This window comes from Mastomys coucha, unplaced genomic scaffold (assembly GCF_008632895.1).
Source record: "Mastomys coucha isolate ucsf_1 unplaced genomic scaffold, UCSF_Mcou_1 pScaffold15, whole genome shotgun sequence".
Taxonomy (NCBI): Eukaryota; Metazoa; Chordata; class Mammalia; order Rodentia; family Muridae; genus Mastomys; species Mastomys coucha.
The window spans coordinates 66,721,622-66,740,404 of NW_022196897.1; the positions used below are offsets into that span (position 1 = coordinate 66,721,622).

General features: G+C 38.4%; 1 protein-coding gene and 1 long non-coding RNA gene across 2 annotated transcripts in view; one reads left to right on the plus strand and one right to left on the minus strand.

Annotated features, from left to right (window-relative positions):
* The window catches only part of LOC116092038, a 45,418-nt gene extending 44,046 nt beyond the window's left edge, over positions 1-1,372 (minus strand). Inside the window, exon 1 of the long non-coding RNA XR_004119157.1 lies at positions 1,174-1,372. This is a non-coding gene — a long non-coding RNA (uncharacterized LOC116092038). The remainder of the gene's footprint in view (positions 1-1,173) is intronic.
* The window catches only part of Ppp1r1c (protein phosphatase 1 regulatory inhibitor subunit 1C), a 98,974-nt gene that overhangs the window by 67,254 nt on the left and 12,937 nt on the right, over positions 1-18,783 (plus strand). The window lies entirely within an intron of this gene.

The following is an 18,783-nucleotide window of genomic DNA, read 5'->3' on the forward strand; positions in this document are numbered from 1 at the left end:
TGTTCTTCCTGTATTCCAGACTTCTGCGCTAATAACCATTTATCAGAGAGTGCATACCGTGTTTGCTTAAGAATCAGAAAACAAAATGTGTCCTTTTCAGCACAAAATGGGCTCACAGTAAATGAATAGTCAGCAGAAGGAGTTCTTAGTTTTGTTGTTCTTAAATTATGAGAGATACTGTCTCTGTATCTTTAACCTTCCAACTATTATGTATGCCAACTGGATATTGCTTTGTTTACTAACTCAAACCAAAACAGGCTCTAAACAGTGGGAGGCAGGTTGTTTGTATTTATTTTTCTTGTTTGTTTCCTGAATAACCCTAATCAAAACCAGCTTTCTATCAGCTTCTTACCCTTGAAAATCTCTGGACTGTCACATACTAGGGGATTATTCTCAGAAGGTATGAGGCTACCTTTGTTCTGCACAAAGAAGTAGCACACAAACCTGGGATGGTTGCTTTCAAACTAACTTCCTGTGCATTTCTTCCTTAAGGCACTGATGGTGGTCTTCACTTGGGAAGGTCACAAAAGAGGACTGGAGTAGAAGAAGCTTGAGCTTTGATGGTTCTAATGTGTGTAACCATCAAGCAACTTATCCCTTCCCAACCCCAACCCAGTTTTTCATTTATTTCTTTAATGAGGAGAAATTATTTCAAGGGAGCTATTTTGAAGATTAAACAAAATAACGAACTAACAAAAGAGTGCATACCTGGCAAGCCGCAGAGACGTGCTAACTGCACTTACACCACTCCTGAGAAGATGGGGGTTGACAAAGACCCAGACAGAAAGCTAATTTCCCATCTAACGTTCTGCATGGTCATGCAACATGCTCACTCATACAAACTCCTAGGGAAAAGTTACACCACCTGCCTATGACATTTACACAATCAAAATTTATTTATTTTTGCTATAAAGAAAATATCTGGGGAGTGTGGGACTGGTGACATGACTCAAGAACACTGGCTGCTTTTCCAAAGGACCTGGGTTTGATTCCCAACACCCACATGGCAGTTCACAGCGTTCTGAGACTTCGGTTCTAGGGACTCCAATGCCTTCTAGCTTCTGCAGGCACTGTACACATGTTGCCCACAGATATCCATGCAGACAAAACACCCATGCACATAAAAAGATCAATCCTGAAAAATTAAAAGATTCAAATTATAGCAATCCTTACCTGCAGAATTACCAGGTCCTGAGCCTTAAATTAAGCCATGAAGAAGATGGATATGCAGTATTTCCTGTGGAATTATTCCAAAGAGACCCATGTCTCTACTAGCTCCCTGTTGCTACTTAGAGAGAAAAATGTTGGTTTTAATTATACTAGGTTTTGTCAAGACAAAGCACTGTGGTTTTATCAAATGGCTAGCTAGGGAAAGGTGGTTTGAACCTGATGTTGTATGTGTTTAGAGGGACAACTTGCCTCTGGGTAGCACTGTGCTCTTTAGTCCCCTGACCCCAGTGTTATGTCTCTCTTTATTATTAGGCAATAAAAAAATCACAATGGAGACAGTATAGGTAGAGGTTAAGTCTAAAAAGCTAAAGCCAGACAATCTGCTTTCCAGCACCATGTAACTGACCTTGAGAGTGCTGTCGGATAGACTATCTGGTTTCACTGCCCTGATGTTTAAGATACATCTACAAAAATGAAAACTTAGTATGAGCTTCCTAGGGTTGCACTGAGAATTGACACCAACCCATGCCTTAAAGGCAACTCTTTTTCTTCTACTTCAGGAGGCTTAAAATCTGAAGCCTAGGTGTACAGGTAGTACCTCCAGATGACCTCTGTGCAGTAGGAGCCACATGACATGCATGCTCGGAATTGAGCTTGGTCCTCTGGAGAAGCCATCTCTCCAGACCCTTTAAAGATTTTCTTATTCTGCTTATGACTAATTCCTTATGTTCACATATTAAGTGTCATGGAGAAGAGCCCCAGGTTCACTCTCTCTCTCTCTCTCTCTCTCTCTCTCTCTTTCTCTCTCTCTCTCTCTCTCTCTCTGTGTGTGTGTGTGTGTGCATGCTTGCTCAATAAAACTATTCAACAAGTGGCTACATCTCAAAGTCTGGCCATCTAAGAAGATTTCATATTCTATCCATAAAAGAACTGCCAGGTCCTCCAGGTGTTGTGAATGCTCCACTGTTCTCCACGTGCCCAGATCCAAACTCTCAACATCGTTTTAATTACTCCTTGTTTATTGTTGCATCTGAGCAAGACTTGATAGATCCTGCTTGATAGTAATCCATCTGTCTGTCATACCCACTTGATCCTTGAGAAAGTATCCTGAATACAACTTATTGTTGTATTTCTAATACTGTTATAGCTTGGGCCTCCCTCAACAGTTGCCCAGATGTGATCAGTGCATAAACACACACACACACACACACACACACACACACATACAAGTTTTTATATATAATATATTATATATAGTTGCTTTATTGATATTGCTTATAAACTGCCTCTATTGTAGAAAAAAGATTTGTGGAGAAAAATGATTTCTATTATTTTTAAACTGAAGTTGTCTCTATCAATATAGTTTTCATAAATGTTCAGGAAGGAAGTGATGTACAAACTTCATCTACAAAGTACTCCTTCAACACATTGATCGTAGTTATTGCAACATTTTAGGATCATATTGGCAATAGTTCTCTAAACTTCTATTTGATTAATGGTTTTTGATAGTTCACTTCATTTAAACTCTAGATCCTATTGAGTTTTTCGCAAATCTGGAAGTTTTGGATACAGGATTTGGTTTGAACCATTAAATGCATGCAGTTGAGGAAAGTGAAAGACAGATGCAGAAAGTTGTCCTTTCTGATTGTATCACCCTCTAGTGTTCATATTACAAAAATGGGAAGAAATGCAATGTGAGAATAGTGCATAGTGTTCTTTAAGGTGTGGCTGTGTGTATTACACACACACGCACACACACACACACACACACACACACATTGGGTTCTAGGTAAATATGTGTGTAGTCTTATGTCCTGATAATTCTTTTGACAAGAGGGTGCACTCTATCATAGTACAGAGTTCATGAAGTATCTCCGCAGAATGCATAAACCATTTGGATTCATGAAGTCTGGATGCTGCTATCAGGGGAAGACTCAGGACATAAAGAACTTATTATGTTTGAGATTCTGGGACCCTCGATCACATAGCAGTGATCATGAATGGAAAAGAGTGAGAGAAAATTCTAATACACAACTAGCAGTGGATAGTACCCCCCCCTTTCCCTGTCTCTCTCGCTGTTCCAGGAAATAAAGCTACCTTGTCATATATTTATAATATTCTTGTATGTGTGTGTGTGTGTGTGTGTGATGTATTGTAACTAGTAAAGCTCCTGGATACCACATGTATGTACTTGCATATATTACATAGTATGTATATATGTACATATCTACATATATATAATAGCATTACTAGTGAAAAAGCCTTCACTTAATAGTTGCTATATGTCTTGTGTACATGCTAACATGCTAAACCATACTGAGAACACTGCAAAACTTCATATGTTACATGAAGCCATACACATTCATTATGGATACAAGTGTCTTTATGTCTTTTTTTTTCTGCTTCTGACCAATTGCTTATCCTACATATTAAGTTGCTGGTGTCAAGGATGAAGGAACCATGTGCATCAAAGAGGCAAGTAGATACCAACATGTTCTAACTCCATTCAAATGTACACTCTCATAGACCATCCTGAAAATGTCTGTCCTTTTCTTGGAGAAATCATCACAGAGCTACTGCGCTGACCAGGCAGTTACCCGTACTTACCTCTGAACAGAGTTGGGCATTCCCTTTGCTTGGTATTCCTCAAGTGCACACAAAAAAATTCTTACCTCAATCAAAACAACCTGATAATCAAGTAAACAGTTCTTACTTTATCCATGAAAATAAGAGAAACACACTTCTAAAGCAACAGATGGATGCACACGTGTGAAACAAGGACTCTATTCAGCATTTAAAGCAACAGAATTCTGAGAGGTGAGCAGAGGAGAAACAGTCATAACAAAGGTCTCACAGCATTAAAGTGGGTTTCAGAGTGAATCTGACAGAACCGCAGGTCATTCACCATCTCTAAAACCTACCTGTGTATACCTGGCATCAAGTCACCTTTGGAAGTTATCCTGAAGGACAAAAGGACCAGGTTTACCAAACTTCATCTTGATTTGGTAACAGAGCCTTAGTTATTGTGAAGGTCTGTTTGTAAGCCCAGTTCTACATTCCCTTCCTTTTCTGGCTAAGGAAAGCAAGGATTGAGCAGTTATTGCATATTCTGATTATTCTAGCAATAGAAATAACATTTTAAGATCGAAAGAGATATTATTATAAAAGCACTGCAGGCATTGAAGGCCTCAGCAATATTACCAGAGAATTTCTCTAATTAACTGCAATCTACAGTGAGAAAAGACATTCTGTCCTGTGTAGCTGCTGTCCACCCCTCCCTAAGGGAACAAAGGGCTACAGTGGATAATGTCTTAATGGAGCAAAGATGAGGCAGCTGGGAAAGTGCAGCGCTCCATTGAATCTGGTGGTACCCACGGAAAATCTCAATGCCTGGTTGGATAATGTTAACACACGAAGATTGAATATACTTATTTGTGAAGACAGTCACAAATATACCTTGAAAATCCATGTTTCTCTATGTACAGCATGTGAGTATGATTGGATTTGGAGGGACCTTCTTTGGGTTTAAGAATCTATTACGGAGTCCCAGGTGTTTACAACACTAAGATTCCCTAGATTTTGTCAGGTTATTAAAGGACAGAAAAAGCAAAATGGTGGAAGAAAAACATGATGTTTACATTTTTAAATATTCACAGCATCTTGGTGTGAGACAGAGGGAACTGAATGATTAATCGACATTTTCTTTTCCACGTGGGCTTATTTTTGCAAGATTTCTGTTATGCACATCTGTCTGCACACACATAAACACACACTGCTTTCAGGAGAGAAACCAGTTCTAAAGATACTCCCTGTGACAGCAAGACATGGGTACTTGTGATTTTTTCCCCCTAGAATGCTCCTCAGTATTTTTCGCAGCTTTACTCTTAACTACACCCTGAATTTTTTTTAAAAGTATTTGGGTGCCAAGGATGCTTTTTTTTTTCTACAAGATAATTAAATTCTGGTGTAATATACCTTAGGCAAAGTGGGAGGTACATTGTCTTCTCACATAGAAACAATCCCTCAAGAATTTGCTGTGTATAATGTTTCTTCTGTCTGTGGCTACTGTGTGTGTGGCTACTGTCTGCTCTGGCTGTAGGGCAGAATCAAGCCCTACTATATTGATTGAAGTTCAGGTACTTGTACTTTATTTCCAATGAGTAAAAGACTCATAACATGACACAAGAGCAATGTTTAAGACAGAAAAAGGATAGAGGAGAAAGCTGAGCACAAAGCAAGCCAGTTTGGTCTTTGCCGTCCACTGTATTTTACTCTCTTGTGCAAATAAAAATATGTTGATAAATACACATATAATATTCTCTCTCTCTCTCTCTCTCTCTCTCTCTCTCTCTCTCTCTCTCTCTCTCTCTCTCTCTCTCCCCCCTCTCTCTCTCTCTCACACACACACACACCACACATACACTACTACATAAAATATTTTTAAAATATACATTCATAAAATAATTTATTTTCAATTCAGAGTTATGAATCAAACTTAGTTTTGTGTGTGTGTGATGAGAGCCACTAATTAACTTTTTTAAAGAAGATATCAGCTCACAGCTTGTATTTACCTTAGTGTCAACAGTTTTCCCTTGATTTGTGACAGCTCTCAACACACTGATTATATAATGTGTTTGCTTGCTTTCCACTCTCACACTTATCCTTGATCTTCAGAATTATTTTATTCTGTTGGTTCTTGTGGCATTCCCTCTCACTTCTTCCTTCATAAAATCTTACTTAATTTTTCATTTATATTTTAAATACATTTCCCAAATATATGTGCATCCACAAGCCCAATTGTATTCACATTTGGTATACATTGATTTAATTTGAAATTCTTAAGTCTACAATCTTTCTGTATTCACAGTGTGTGTGAGTGTGTGTGTGTACATATGTACATGTGTATGTAGTATGTACATGGGAGCACATATATGAGTGCAATGACATTCATGTGCAGGTCAGAGAACAACTTTGAGGAGTCAGTTCTTTCCTTTCAACACAGAACTTGGGATGTCAGACTTAGCGATAATCGCCCCTAAGATTTTCCTTATACTTCATGAGCACATGGGAAAAGAGATACTGTCGTTGAAATGTGACTTGGTTCAACTTTTTGGAAAAAGCAAAAAATGTACTATCTCTTGCTTCTTGGTTTTAATTTAAATCTTTTATAAACATAGAGTGAGAGTATTCATTGATTATGATAGAATATTAAGTGAAAAAGTCTAACTATCCTTGTCTGATATATGAAGATAATTTTGTGAAGAAAGTAGAGTAAAATATTCACAATAGTTACTGGTATGAGACATTGTCTTTGAGATAGAAACTGAAGAATTGAGACAATAAATCTTATGTAGACTTATTACATAAATTCACTAATTAACACAGCACCATGTAAGGTCCCTATGTGACTAAAACATTTTTTTTTAATAATGGAACAATCTTTTTCTTTCTTTTTTTTTTGTTTTATTAGATATTTTCTTTATTTACATGGCATATGATATCTCCTTTCCCAGTTTCCCCTCCAAAAAACCTCCCCAAAACCAAAAAACCAAAAACCAAAAACCAACAACAAGAACAAACCCCTGTTCCCTTCCCCCTCCCCCTGCTCGCCACCCTACCCTCTCCTGTTTACTGGCTCTGCCATTCCCCTACACTGGGGCATAGAACCTTCACAGGGCCAAGGGCCTCTAATGGAACAATCTTTAGAAGTAAGCTTTCCCCTTTCTTTCCATAAAAAGAATAATAATGTTCTCCACACAAATTATACTTTTTGAACAAAAAATATTTTTTAATGTTAATGCACAAGCCAAAGAGAGAGAGAGTGTGAATAGAGCAGAGGTTAGTAATTGTGGAATCAGCAGTTTCTAGGTTTGCTGAGGCCTACTGGAAAGGGTCTTTCCATCTTTAATCATACTATTAATGTTTCTCTGATCTTTTCCATACTAAACTGAATTCTGTGGTGATTATCAGTCTTGTTCTTACTGCTGGAGTTGTTGGCATGATTTATTCCTTCCTCTCTCACAAGAGCCTTCTTTCCCTGACTCCCTCTCTGCACCACTCAAAGCAAATCTCTCCCATTTCCTCTTTGTTTCTTTGTCCATTCTTCTCTTTCTGGTCTAGAAATGTTGGTGTGATCCATGGACAAGCCTTGATCCACAGTCTACACTACCCGCTTACTAAGAAGCCTCTATTCCACAGTCTCCAGATCATTATATACACACGATGCCAAATTCCACATACCCTTATCAGACTTCCTAGGTATTCTAAAAGAGCCTCTTATGTGCCTAATAGTCATTTTAAATTGAGCTGGTCTCTAACAGGCACAATTTTCTCTTCTCTATCAAATCCCCAAACCACACTTCTCATGAAGTTTTCTTTCCCTCAGCTAATGACTGCTCCATGCTGCCAGCACCTTACATGATTAGATATGAAGTGTAAGGGTGGCAACGAATTCAAAAAGCTTACAGGTCCCTGGCTTTACAGGCTTGTCAAAGGAGCACACATCAGTGGGTGATTTAAGAGAAAATACCAGCAGTTCAAATATGAGTGGAAACTGATTGGGACAAGTGGTCTGAATGGGGGCACCTTACATGATTAGATATGAAGTGTAAGGGTGGCAAAGAATTCAAAAAGCCTACAGCTTTTTAGCTGGCAAATAAAAAAGAGGTGTGGAACTTTTATAGCAACCTACCATCTCCTGGTCTGAGGCTGTACTGTGGATAAATCTTGATCCTGACGCCTTAAAGCATTAAAAACAGACACTGAGAAAATGTGCTCAGGAAACTTGTAGAGATCTAGTATTCATTTAAACTTCCAAAGGTGAAATAATTTCTAAACGGGCAACCACTCATACTAAGTTAGAGTCTGTTGGTGTTCATCCATAGCAGGGTGATGAAGTTTGGCGTTTGCTTGGTCATCAGAGTTCATGGGGAGCAGAGACTGCCATCTAACAAAAGGAAGTATGTCGAATGAATATGACTAGTGCAGCTGACTCAGGCAGTTTCCTTATCTCTTGATTTCATTTGGCCCTGGGGAAGTTGCACGGGTATCTTGATGCCACAGGCCATTTATTTTTCTCTACTACCTAGTAAGACATTCTTGCTTCAGACTTGTGTTTGGTTTAATGTAACCAAGATAAGGATAAATAAATTTGCTAATAGGGTCATACACAGAAAGCCTGATGTAAACATACCTGACCTGTAGGAATCACATTACTTTTTCTCAGTAGACAAAACATGTCTTGTGCAAATTCGTTTACGCTGTCTTAATAAAAGCCCCAAAGGAACTAGACCCCCGGATGCTTTCAGTAGACTCAAACAGTCTCAGACGCTGGAGAAGAAGAAAGAATAAACAGCTGGATTGGCTTTTATCTAGACAGCAGAGTCAGACTTAAGACTTGCACTGTGTAGTCCATTTCTGTCTTGATTTTGTAAACGAAATTCTGTGATCACACTGAAAAAAAAAAAAAAAACAACTTATGAAAACGAATCTTGCAAAGGCAGTTCCAGCTGGAGCCAGAAAGCACTAAAATAGATCCCAGCTGTTTGGATTATCTCAACCCAAGAACAACTAAAGACTGCCTCAGAAAGCACTATTGCTAGTAAATTTGAAGCTGTGGGTAGCTAGAAAGCAAAGTCCTTACAGACCACCCCAAGAAGCAGTAGCTCGGAAAGGCTAGTGAGCAGATCAGATTAACTGTGGTTCTAGCTGTCCCAACATCTCCTGCTTGGAATTTCAAACCGATTTAAGCCTGAGCACACTTCACCAGATTTGTGTATTTCCAAGTAAGCAGAAGCCAGTGATTTTTCTTGGAAATCTTTACATTTTCCCACCTTTAAACAAAATGCCTCTTATATTTTATTAGCATGGTAATCATTTGTGGAGGCACTTGTTCCTTTATTCATTGTGATGACCAAACACCTACCAAAAGCAACTGAAGGAAGGAAGGATTAATTTTAGCTCACAATTTTAAAGGATGAAGTCATCACTGAGGGGAAGATGGGAGACAGGAACAAGAGGGCTTATTGCACTGTTTCTGTAATAAGAAAGCAGACAAAGATAAAGGCTGGTGATCAGTTATTTCAGTTTCTGTGAGCTCTGTGAGCCCAGGATGATTCTGTGGGTTTTCTTGTGGTGTCCTTGACCTTCTGGCTCCCATAATTCTTTTTTTTTGTTGTTAAAGATTTATTTATTATTATAAATACGTACATTGTAGCTGTCTTCAGAAGCACCAGAAGAGGGCTTCAGATCTCAATACGGGTGGTTGTGAGCCACCATGTGGTTGCTGGGATTTGAACTCACGACCTTTGGAAGAGCAGTTGGTGCTCTTACCCACTGAGCCATCTCACCAGCCCCTCCCATAATTCTTTGTTCCCTCTTTTGCTGTATTCTCCCAGCCTCATGTTTGGGTGAGAGTCTCTGCATCTGTTTCCATTAGTTGCTAGGTGAAGCCTCTGATGACAATTGGGCTAGGCATCAGTCTGTGAGTATAGAAGAATATCTCCAGGTCTCTGGGATATCTAGCCTCAGGGTCCTGGCCCTCTAGGAAGTGTCAGGGGTGGACTCCCTCTCATGGCGATGGATCTCAAATTGTTGGCTGCTTCCACAATTTCTGTGCCACCTTTACCCCAGGACATCATGTAGGCAAGAGAATTTATAGGTCAGGGGTTTTGTGACTGGGCTGATATCCTGATCCCTCCACTGGAAATCTTGCCTGGTTACATGAGATGGCCAGTTAAGGCTCCATATCCCCTAATGTTAGGAGTCACAGCTAGGGTCAGTCTCATAGATTCCCGGGAGTTTTCATTCCACTAGGCTTCTAGCTCATCCCAACAGTTTCTTGATTTCTCCCTTCCTCCCTTTTCATTCTGTCTAGGAGCCAATCCCATTCACCAGTGCTCTCTAGTTCAGGATTCAGGGCTGATCCTCCATGTTCATTCAAACTCCTCTGGAAACACTTACACAGGCACATCCTAAGGCTTACTTCTGGAATGAGCCTAAATCTCATGAAATTGAAACCAAGATGAACTTCGACAAGGTGTGTTTTCTCTCATACTTAGATTTTCCATGCTTGAGTCTGGAGCCAGAATCCTCTTTGCATTACACTACACACAGCAAACTCTATGTAAACTTAAAAAAAAAAGCAGAGGAATATAGTAGATACACACAGGACTGTTTCCTTTACTGATGATAATCTTCACCGCCTTGTTAATTAACCAGTAGAGTTCTGTCTTAGTCACCTATTTCATTATTAATAAAGTGAATAACACTGCATATTAGATTCTGAAAATAAGGTTCAGTGATTTTATTCTCTGGGTACAAAAGTCTTCTATGTTTCACTCTGTTCTAGCAATATCTCCCAACACAGCAACTTATATTCATTTAAATATATTACACTTTTACATGGTTTTAATGTATTCTCTTTTCATATTCACATATTCATAAATTATATATTGAAACTAGTTTTCATTTGAAAGCATAGCCAAAGGCAACTCATTTCCAATATAAATACTCTCTTAAGGAGATATGGATTAGTTTTTCTTAGTATTCGTGCTACACATTTAATTAGGGCATTCTTATCCATGTAGACTTAACAAATCCATCCAATAAAATGAGTGTGTATGAAAATGGATGCTATTTATGATTGGGTAGAACTTTGGAGCCCAAATTTATTTTGCCACCTAATATGTCAAATTCTTGTTAAACAATTCTCTCAAGCTATAAAATTTGAAAGAGAAAGAGAGCTATGTAGTTCAATGTTCTCTTTTAAAACAAGACTGAGAGAAGTTAATTGGTAAAGAATGTTTTCCCAACCTTAAACAAGTAGTAAGTTGGATGACATTTTCTTTTTATAGCAGATGGAGACCAGATGAAATTTCTTTTCATTGTAACTTTCTGAGCCGAACATTTGAGCTGCTGATCACCAGATAAACTTGGTTTCCTTAAATACTGTGCTTAATATTTATGCTGACTCCTATTTGAAAAGTTAGTCAGGATGTATAAATAAAACAATCCAGATACAATCTTCCAGCGATGACACTGTAATCTTAATTTCCCTAAAAATAAATTTAGACACCATGCCAGTTTTTCAGAGTTGAGTATTTTCAAATGATAGTTAATGTTTCCCCAAACATCTTACACTTCCACCTAAAATTCTGAAATCAAAAAACTCCATTCATATGTGTGTGCAATCTCCCCAGTCAGATGAAGAGACAAAACATTATTTAAAATGTAAAACTTTTCATATTTCAAAGTGAAGATAGACATCCTGTTTTTCAGGGCTGCCCAATACCAGGATTAAATGGGAGTGAATGAATATGTTTTCCAACATGCTGAGTTTATAGTTTCTGTACTGGTAAAGGGCACATTTCCAACTTCAGAGATGGGATGATTTGTACTGAGAGAATTCCTTTATTCAAGAGATGGTTAGGTACATCAGGAAAAAAAGTGTAAAGTTGACTAATGTAGAGGGTTGATGTGGTGCTGCTATATATTCAAATGCTAAATACAAGCCCCCAAGGTCTTGGCCTCCCATGAGAAAATCCACATGTATGCCCTCCTCCATATTATCCCTGAATACTTAACAAAGATTGATATAGCCTGGGCAGATGGGGCAAAGGTTCCAGAAAACAACTGAGGTAAGCACCATGAGAAGAGCTAGAAAGGAAGAAGGAAGGAGGTCGCCATGGGGTAGGTGGATCATGAGTGCATGGCAGAACATGATAAGTAATCTCTTGAGGATAAGCTTATTATAAATCTAAAGGTTTCTGTGTTTTTATTTGGGAACAATATGTTCTGAAGTGTGGTAGAAATCCCTCGTAGATATTTAAAGACAACCAGGGGATGTAGCAACCTCCAGAACAATATTAACCACAATAGACAAATGAGTCATTAAATGTCATGGGGAAAGCACCAGGACAAGTGTACCTTAGAAGATAAGAGTAGTTATACCTTCAAGAGAGAATGAGTGCTAAATGTTCACAAGGACTAAGGTGTAACAGGGGAAAAGAAAGGGCTTTAGTGATAGTGGAGGTGGCATGGGGTGGGGTTACATGGGAGTAGATGGGTGAGTTAGAAGAGATGAGAAGGTGAAGCTAGTGTTGACAGGTTTTTTTTTTATGGGACAAACTTGGTAGCAAGAGGAACACACAGCCTTCAAGGGAGCTTTCTGAGCTTTTGTTTGCTTCTTTGCTTGTGATTAAGCTAGAAGCTACTTGAGAATATTTCATAAATGGAGGAAGAATAGAAATAGAATGGAATGGAATGGAATGGAATGGAATGGAATGGAATGGAATGGAATAGAATAGAATAGAATAGAATAGAATAGAATAGAATAGAATAGAATAGAATAGAATAGAATAGAATAGAATAGAATAGAATAGAATAGGTTCTAGGTAGAATACAAAGGTAAATTCCTGTGATGAGAATTGAGGAGAGGTGTGGACATCTTACAGGTGCCTGTAACACTCTGGTTAGCACTTACTCTACTCCACTTTCTCTTGCCTAGATGACAGGGTTACATAATAAGTGACTGTGCAACATTGTTTCCTCTCTCTTCCTCTACTCTCACTGTTCTGGGCATCTTCTCAACTTCCAGAATTGCTACTTACCTCTTAGAGGTCAGTATCCACCAAGAATGGGAAATCTAGAAGGAAGAGATTGTCATCTTTTATTCATTCATAAATTTCACACCCCTAGCATGTGGCAGACTGTAAATATTTATTGAATTGGAAAGAAATGTTAGCTTAGTCTTGGATATCTTTGCATGCATGGTTGAGGACCTCATAGCTTCTAGACAAGCATTGTACCATTAGACTGTATTCCAGCCTGCTAAAGGGCTTCATTTTTATACACAACAGAAATAATTAAGATGCAACAAAGAGTGATCAATTGATAATCCAAACATACTGAAAGCTACATATTCACAACCAAAATCAATGGCCATCTGTAGAAAGATATAGCCTCACTTAAGGAGTGTCATGGTTTATTTACATTATGAAACATTTTATATTTAAATAGCTGTCATTATTAAAACACTAGAATTAACACAAAATTATAGTCTCAACTTTGCAAGTATAATGTGAGATTATTGTGAAATACTTGACTCACATGATGAATACCCCCAGTATTTGAGTTGGAACCCCGCCCCAAACACCACCCAAGCACAATTTTACCCAGAAGGAAGCAGAGGGTTTTTAATTGCAGAGTTCCTACCCACTTATTGTTGTAAACTCAAACCTGAACTGACAGCTGCTTTTCATATTTCAATACCGTATTCTATACTCAACTGTTTCACCCACTTATGATGCTTGCTTGGCCACGTAAAGTGGTAGTGTACACAATTCATGATGCAGATGGAACTCAGCTTATAAGTAATTTGTGTCCCTGTGTAGGAATAGAGAATAAATAGCATTTTTCCCTTACCCACCACAATGTTCTCAGCTGACATTCCTGTAGCAAGAGGAATGTAGAATAAACTCATTAACAAAAAATATTCTGTGACCCAGAAGACTTAAGGAAAGAGGAGCCAAAGGCCCAGGGAAAGGGGTTTTAAATGAAGTCTACAGAAACTAAGACACTTGTGGGTGTTGTGTGATTGTAATAAATTGAGAGGAGCTTACCAGTCTTTATTTGTTCAGACTCAATTTGGCCTCGAGGTCCAGGGCAGTAACCTTTGGGAACAGTTTAAACTGCTAGGTAAACTGACTTATCTTTGTAGTTAAGTGTGGCTTTATACAAACTCTCATTTTTCTGTCTTTGATGATGTCATCCCTTTTCCTAAATAGTTCAAGGGGCATCCAGCATTCATATTTCAATTCTCTTTCCCTGACTCTTCTTCCTCTAGTTGAAAATAAGGAAGTTACTTTGTCATCTCCCCTACAGGGACTGAAGGCTGCCTTATAGGTCTCTTCCCTTTCTTTAATCCTGTCCTCAGTTTCCACATGTATGACCATTTCTTAACACAAAGTTCCTTATATTGAAATCATATGCACAGGTTATTCTGAAATTTCAGTGTCCTTTTAGGTTCTCTAACAAGCAAAGTCCATGGAATGCCTGCACAAAAGAGACTGGACTCCTGAGGGTATGTTCCACTCTGAGGAAGATCTGCAATTGCTAGAGTTTTAAACACTATTTATGCAAGGGGAATTTTTAAACACTATGTATGCAAGGGAAAGGGTGGCAGTTGAGTTTCTCTCACCAATAGACATTTCTTAAATACCTCTCATTTCTCAGAAGAAAACACTTCTAACTTACTATATCCTAGCTAATATATTTCTAGTGTTGATTGGAGGTTGAGAAACCATTTTTCTGAAAGAAGTTTTGCATTATAATCATTCAAAAACTAACTCCTTTTGGAGTCCAATTCTAGGCAACTACCCTTGGGGAGTTCATTCATTTCTGCATAGTCATACATACTCACTATGTAACATTCTGTGTTCTGATGTCCAACATTGGAAACATAATGATATGAATCCATCATACATAGAACCAGTGACTTAACCTGCTCTACCACACATATTGGTTCTAAGTGCATTGATGGGCCAAGAAAAGATGCTCTGTTACTAGGACTTAGAGGAGCTGGTTTTACTTTTCTCTTGAAAAGGCTGAGGGCTGAAGAGATTATTTCTGTTTCTATACATCCTACCCACCGTAACTTGAAACTTATTTGGTCATAGAAACTAGGCCAGTCTGGTTTGGGCTTGAAATGATCTGTTGGGTCTACATTCCTGGATCCCAATGTGTTGAAGGGGCACTATAGCTTTCCCCGAAATAACCACCACAAGCCCAGCATATGTTCCTTTCTCCTTTTTTTCTCTTCATATTTTGGGCTGAACTTCTGGCACTAATGTAGAGGAGCAATGCAGAATTTACTGACAAAATCATAGTACAAATTGAGATTTGATATTAAGTGCTCCTGATCAAAGTCTTAAAGCCCCTGAGATCTTTCGTTTCAAGGTCACTTGGGTGCCAGATTATCAAATGATGAACTTCCTACCTCTTTGCTCTTCTCAGACATTGCTCCGTGTCTGCTTACTCCTTCCCTTCTCTCTTCTTGGAGAAAAGCATGCCCTTCTTAATGTGCATAATATTGCTGAATGTTGTGTTTCCATACAGAGTACTCTAGTATTTTTCTCCTAATACCAGATCCCAGTTGCTGGCAGAGTCCCCAGAGCTTCAGGATACAAACGATTAAAATGACTGGCTCCTTGAGAAAAATAAAATAATAGCAAATGTGTGTCTTTTTTTTTTCCTGTAAGCTTTGCATTGTAGCTAGTGACATTAAAAACAACCCCTGCATTGTAGTATTTATACTTGTGGACTTGCAAATTGATTTCCAAACATCATATGTATTTTGGGGGACATAGTTACTTCTTAGAGTTTATTGAAGAATGGAAACAGGAAGCCGAGATTCTCATCACCTTTGAAGTTTCAAATATGATAGATGTGGCTTCTTCCAGTAATATGTAGCGAAGGAACAAGCTGTTTTGTCCCGACACATGCTATTGGGACACTGTAATTTGCATCGAAAGTATTCACTTAAAAAAAGCTCTAAGCTTGGCAGTGGTGGCGCATGCCTTTAATCCCAACACTTGGGAGGCAGAGGCAGGCTGATTTCTGAGTTCAGGGTAAACCTGGTCTACAGAGTGAGTTCCAGGACAGCCAGGGCTACACAGAGAAACTCACTCTTGAAAAACCAAAAAAATAAAACATAAATTAAAAAAAAATCTAAAAGTAAAAATGATTATACTAAGTTCCCCAAAATAACTTTGTAGGGGAAAAGTTTGATTGTAATAGTTTATAAACATATATATCCTGTCTCCCCATGATCCTTGGTGACCATATTGTCTAGGGGGGAAAATCAGAATAAGAAACATTTGCAATTGTGTTATAATCTTGGGAGAGAAATAATTCAAAAGATGTTGGAATTCTGAGACATTTCCATATTTATGGGAAAATTCTTCTGAGTATTTGAAATTAGCACTGAACTAGAAAACATCTATTTTATCCCTAAGTGGTAACCAATCGACAAATAGAGAATATGCAGGCATGTAACTATGATAAAAGTCATTGGGAAGTGTTAAGTTCCTGAAGCATTTATGTCTGTCAAGGCCCTTCTTGGCACCTGACCTAACATTCCTGCTAACTGAACTTTCTTCTGAGGCATGAGAAAGTACTTCATATTCCTCAGGAAAGAAAAGTTGCAGAAAGGTTCATTAATCATTATATCAAGCAGAGGGAATGGATAAGATGAGTTAAAAATAGCCTGTCATGCTTGGCAGTGGTGGTGCACACCTTCAATCCCAACACTTGGGAGGCAGAGGCAGGCAGATTTCTAAGTTAGAGGCCAGCCTGGTCTTCAGAGTGAGTTCCAGGACAGCCAGGCATACAGAGAGAAACTTTGTCTCAAAAAAAAACAGACAAAAAATAGCCTGTCACTTGAATGGTATTCTGGTCCAAAGAAAATGGATGCTTCAGCCCCAAGTATTGCATAAACCAGGCATGGTAGCACATGCCTGTAATATCAATGCTTAGGGGAGAGGAAAGAGGTGAGAAATTCAAGGTCATCCTCAGCTTTATATCAAATTTGATACCAACCTGGAATACATGAGACACTGTCTCAAAAAATAAAGTTCCAAGCTTTAATTTGTCAGGAGTCAGTGGAGAAGTGTTAAGTGGAAGATTACAAAACTAAAATATCCACCTCTTAAATAACTTACCATAGCATATTTTTATTGTCAATATGTGTGCTTATTTTATAAGTAAACTTATCCACAGGTAATTTTCTACTGGAAAAAAAATAGCATATGTAGTACTTATCACTGTATGTGGCTTTAGGTATTAGAGCTGGGTCTTGTACTATTTCTTCTATGCATGTGAGATGTTATTACACTAGGTTGGTGCAAAGAAATTTCAATTTCAGACCATAAATCATTGAAGTGCCAGGGTAGGAGGATATTCAGGGGCCCCACTCACTCAGAGAAGGGGAGGGGGAGAAGGGAAGGAATGTGGGAGGGGTGACCAGGAGGGGGTGCAGTGAGTGGGTTGTAAAGTGAATAAATAAAAAAAATTAAATAAAAAAAATAAACTAGGTTCAAACATATCTTTATCAATCAAAGTAGGAACCATTACAATTGACATGTTTATGCCAATGAGGAATAAATTTATTTATTCTTATATCATGAAAATTCATGAGTCCAGACTGAAAGGATTGTTAGAAAGCACATTCGGCATTCTGCTGGTTATGGAAGTAGTTTACTTGCAAAAAGTTGTTCTCGATGTCCCAGGGTACAGGGATACCCCAAGGGTAGGGGGCTCCATCCTCCAGAGGGCAAAGGGATGAGGATGGGGGAGGGACTGTGTTTGTAGGGGTATCAAGGGGAGGTAGCAGGCAGTGGTAGGGATGTAAAGTGAATAAATAAAAAAGAAGAAAAAAGTTGTTCTTGTGCTTGAAAAAAGTGTTCATTGATTGTAAAAGTCAGTCATTGATTATAAAAGTTATTATGGTGGACAAGGCAAACTTCTTAATGTAATTCATTCAACTTCCGAGACAACGGGTCAGGTGTTGTTTTGGAGAACTGAGCTCTTTCTGCTTTCCAATGCCAGATGCTGGTGTTGCAGTTTTGGATGCATCATATTAACCTACTGAGCATCCTTTCCAGATGTTTTCAAGAGGACTCAGAAAACTGTGGTAGATCAGATCAACAACAGTGACCATGACATGCTTACACCACCCCACCCCACCCCATCCCACCCACACTTTGGTACAAGTTTGGCTTTGTAACTTCTTCATCCAGTCACTGAGAGGTTCCTCACTGGTTATCATATACGGTCAGCTATTTGTGGCATGTCACAATCTGATTTCGAAACTCTTTGTTCCGTAGACTAAGAGAGGACAAGAGTCCAAAATAATACTTTGTAAAAATTCAGTCAGTGCCTTTGCTTCAAATGCCAAACGAACATTTAACATTCTCTATTGAGTTCTTTGGTAACTTTCTCAGGTATCTGTAAGAGGATCACCTTTGGTAATTGCTTGCAGTTGGTCATTGTTGGTGTCCAATGGGTAGCCATCACTCTCCTTACCCCCAAAGCTCTCATCCCCCTCATAATACTTACCAGATCACCACCACATGGTACACTGTTCATCAGCTATTGGGCCAAATGAGTGGTTGATGTTGGAAGTTGTATCTACTGCTTTACTACCTATTTTTTTTATTCAAATAAGACAATTGTTCAAATTTTTTTTTGTTTAACACAATTTCCATAGTAGAAAATAAATATGAAGAAGTCATTAGCAAAAAAGTAAAAATGCACAGTAAGTGATGCACACATAGACTCATTTATTAACTCCCTAGTTAATCGTCTATGTTTCTTTTGGGCATATAAATACTTTTGAAATATATAAGCTGTTCTGAAAACCATAGTATAGTGTAAAACCATGAAATAAACAATACTACTAATAGAGACGCTGAGATAGGAGAAGCAAGATTTCAAGACCCTTATGTTGTATACAGCCAGACACTGTAACAAACAAACACGCTGACACGACAGTGTATATAGATTGTACAATGTTGGACCTATTTCTCCAATTACCAAATTAGAGAGATCATTAGA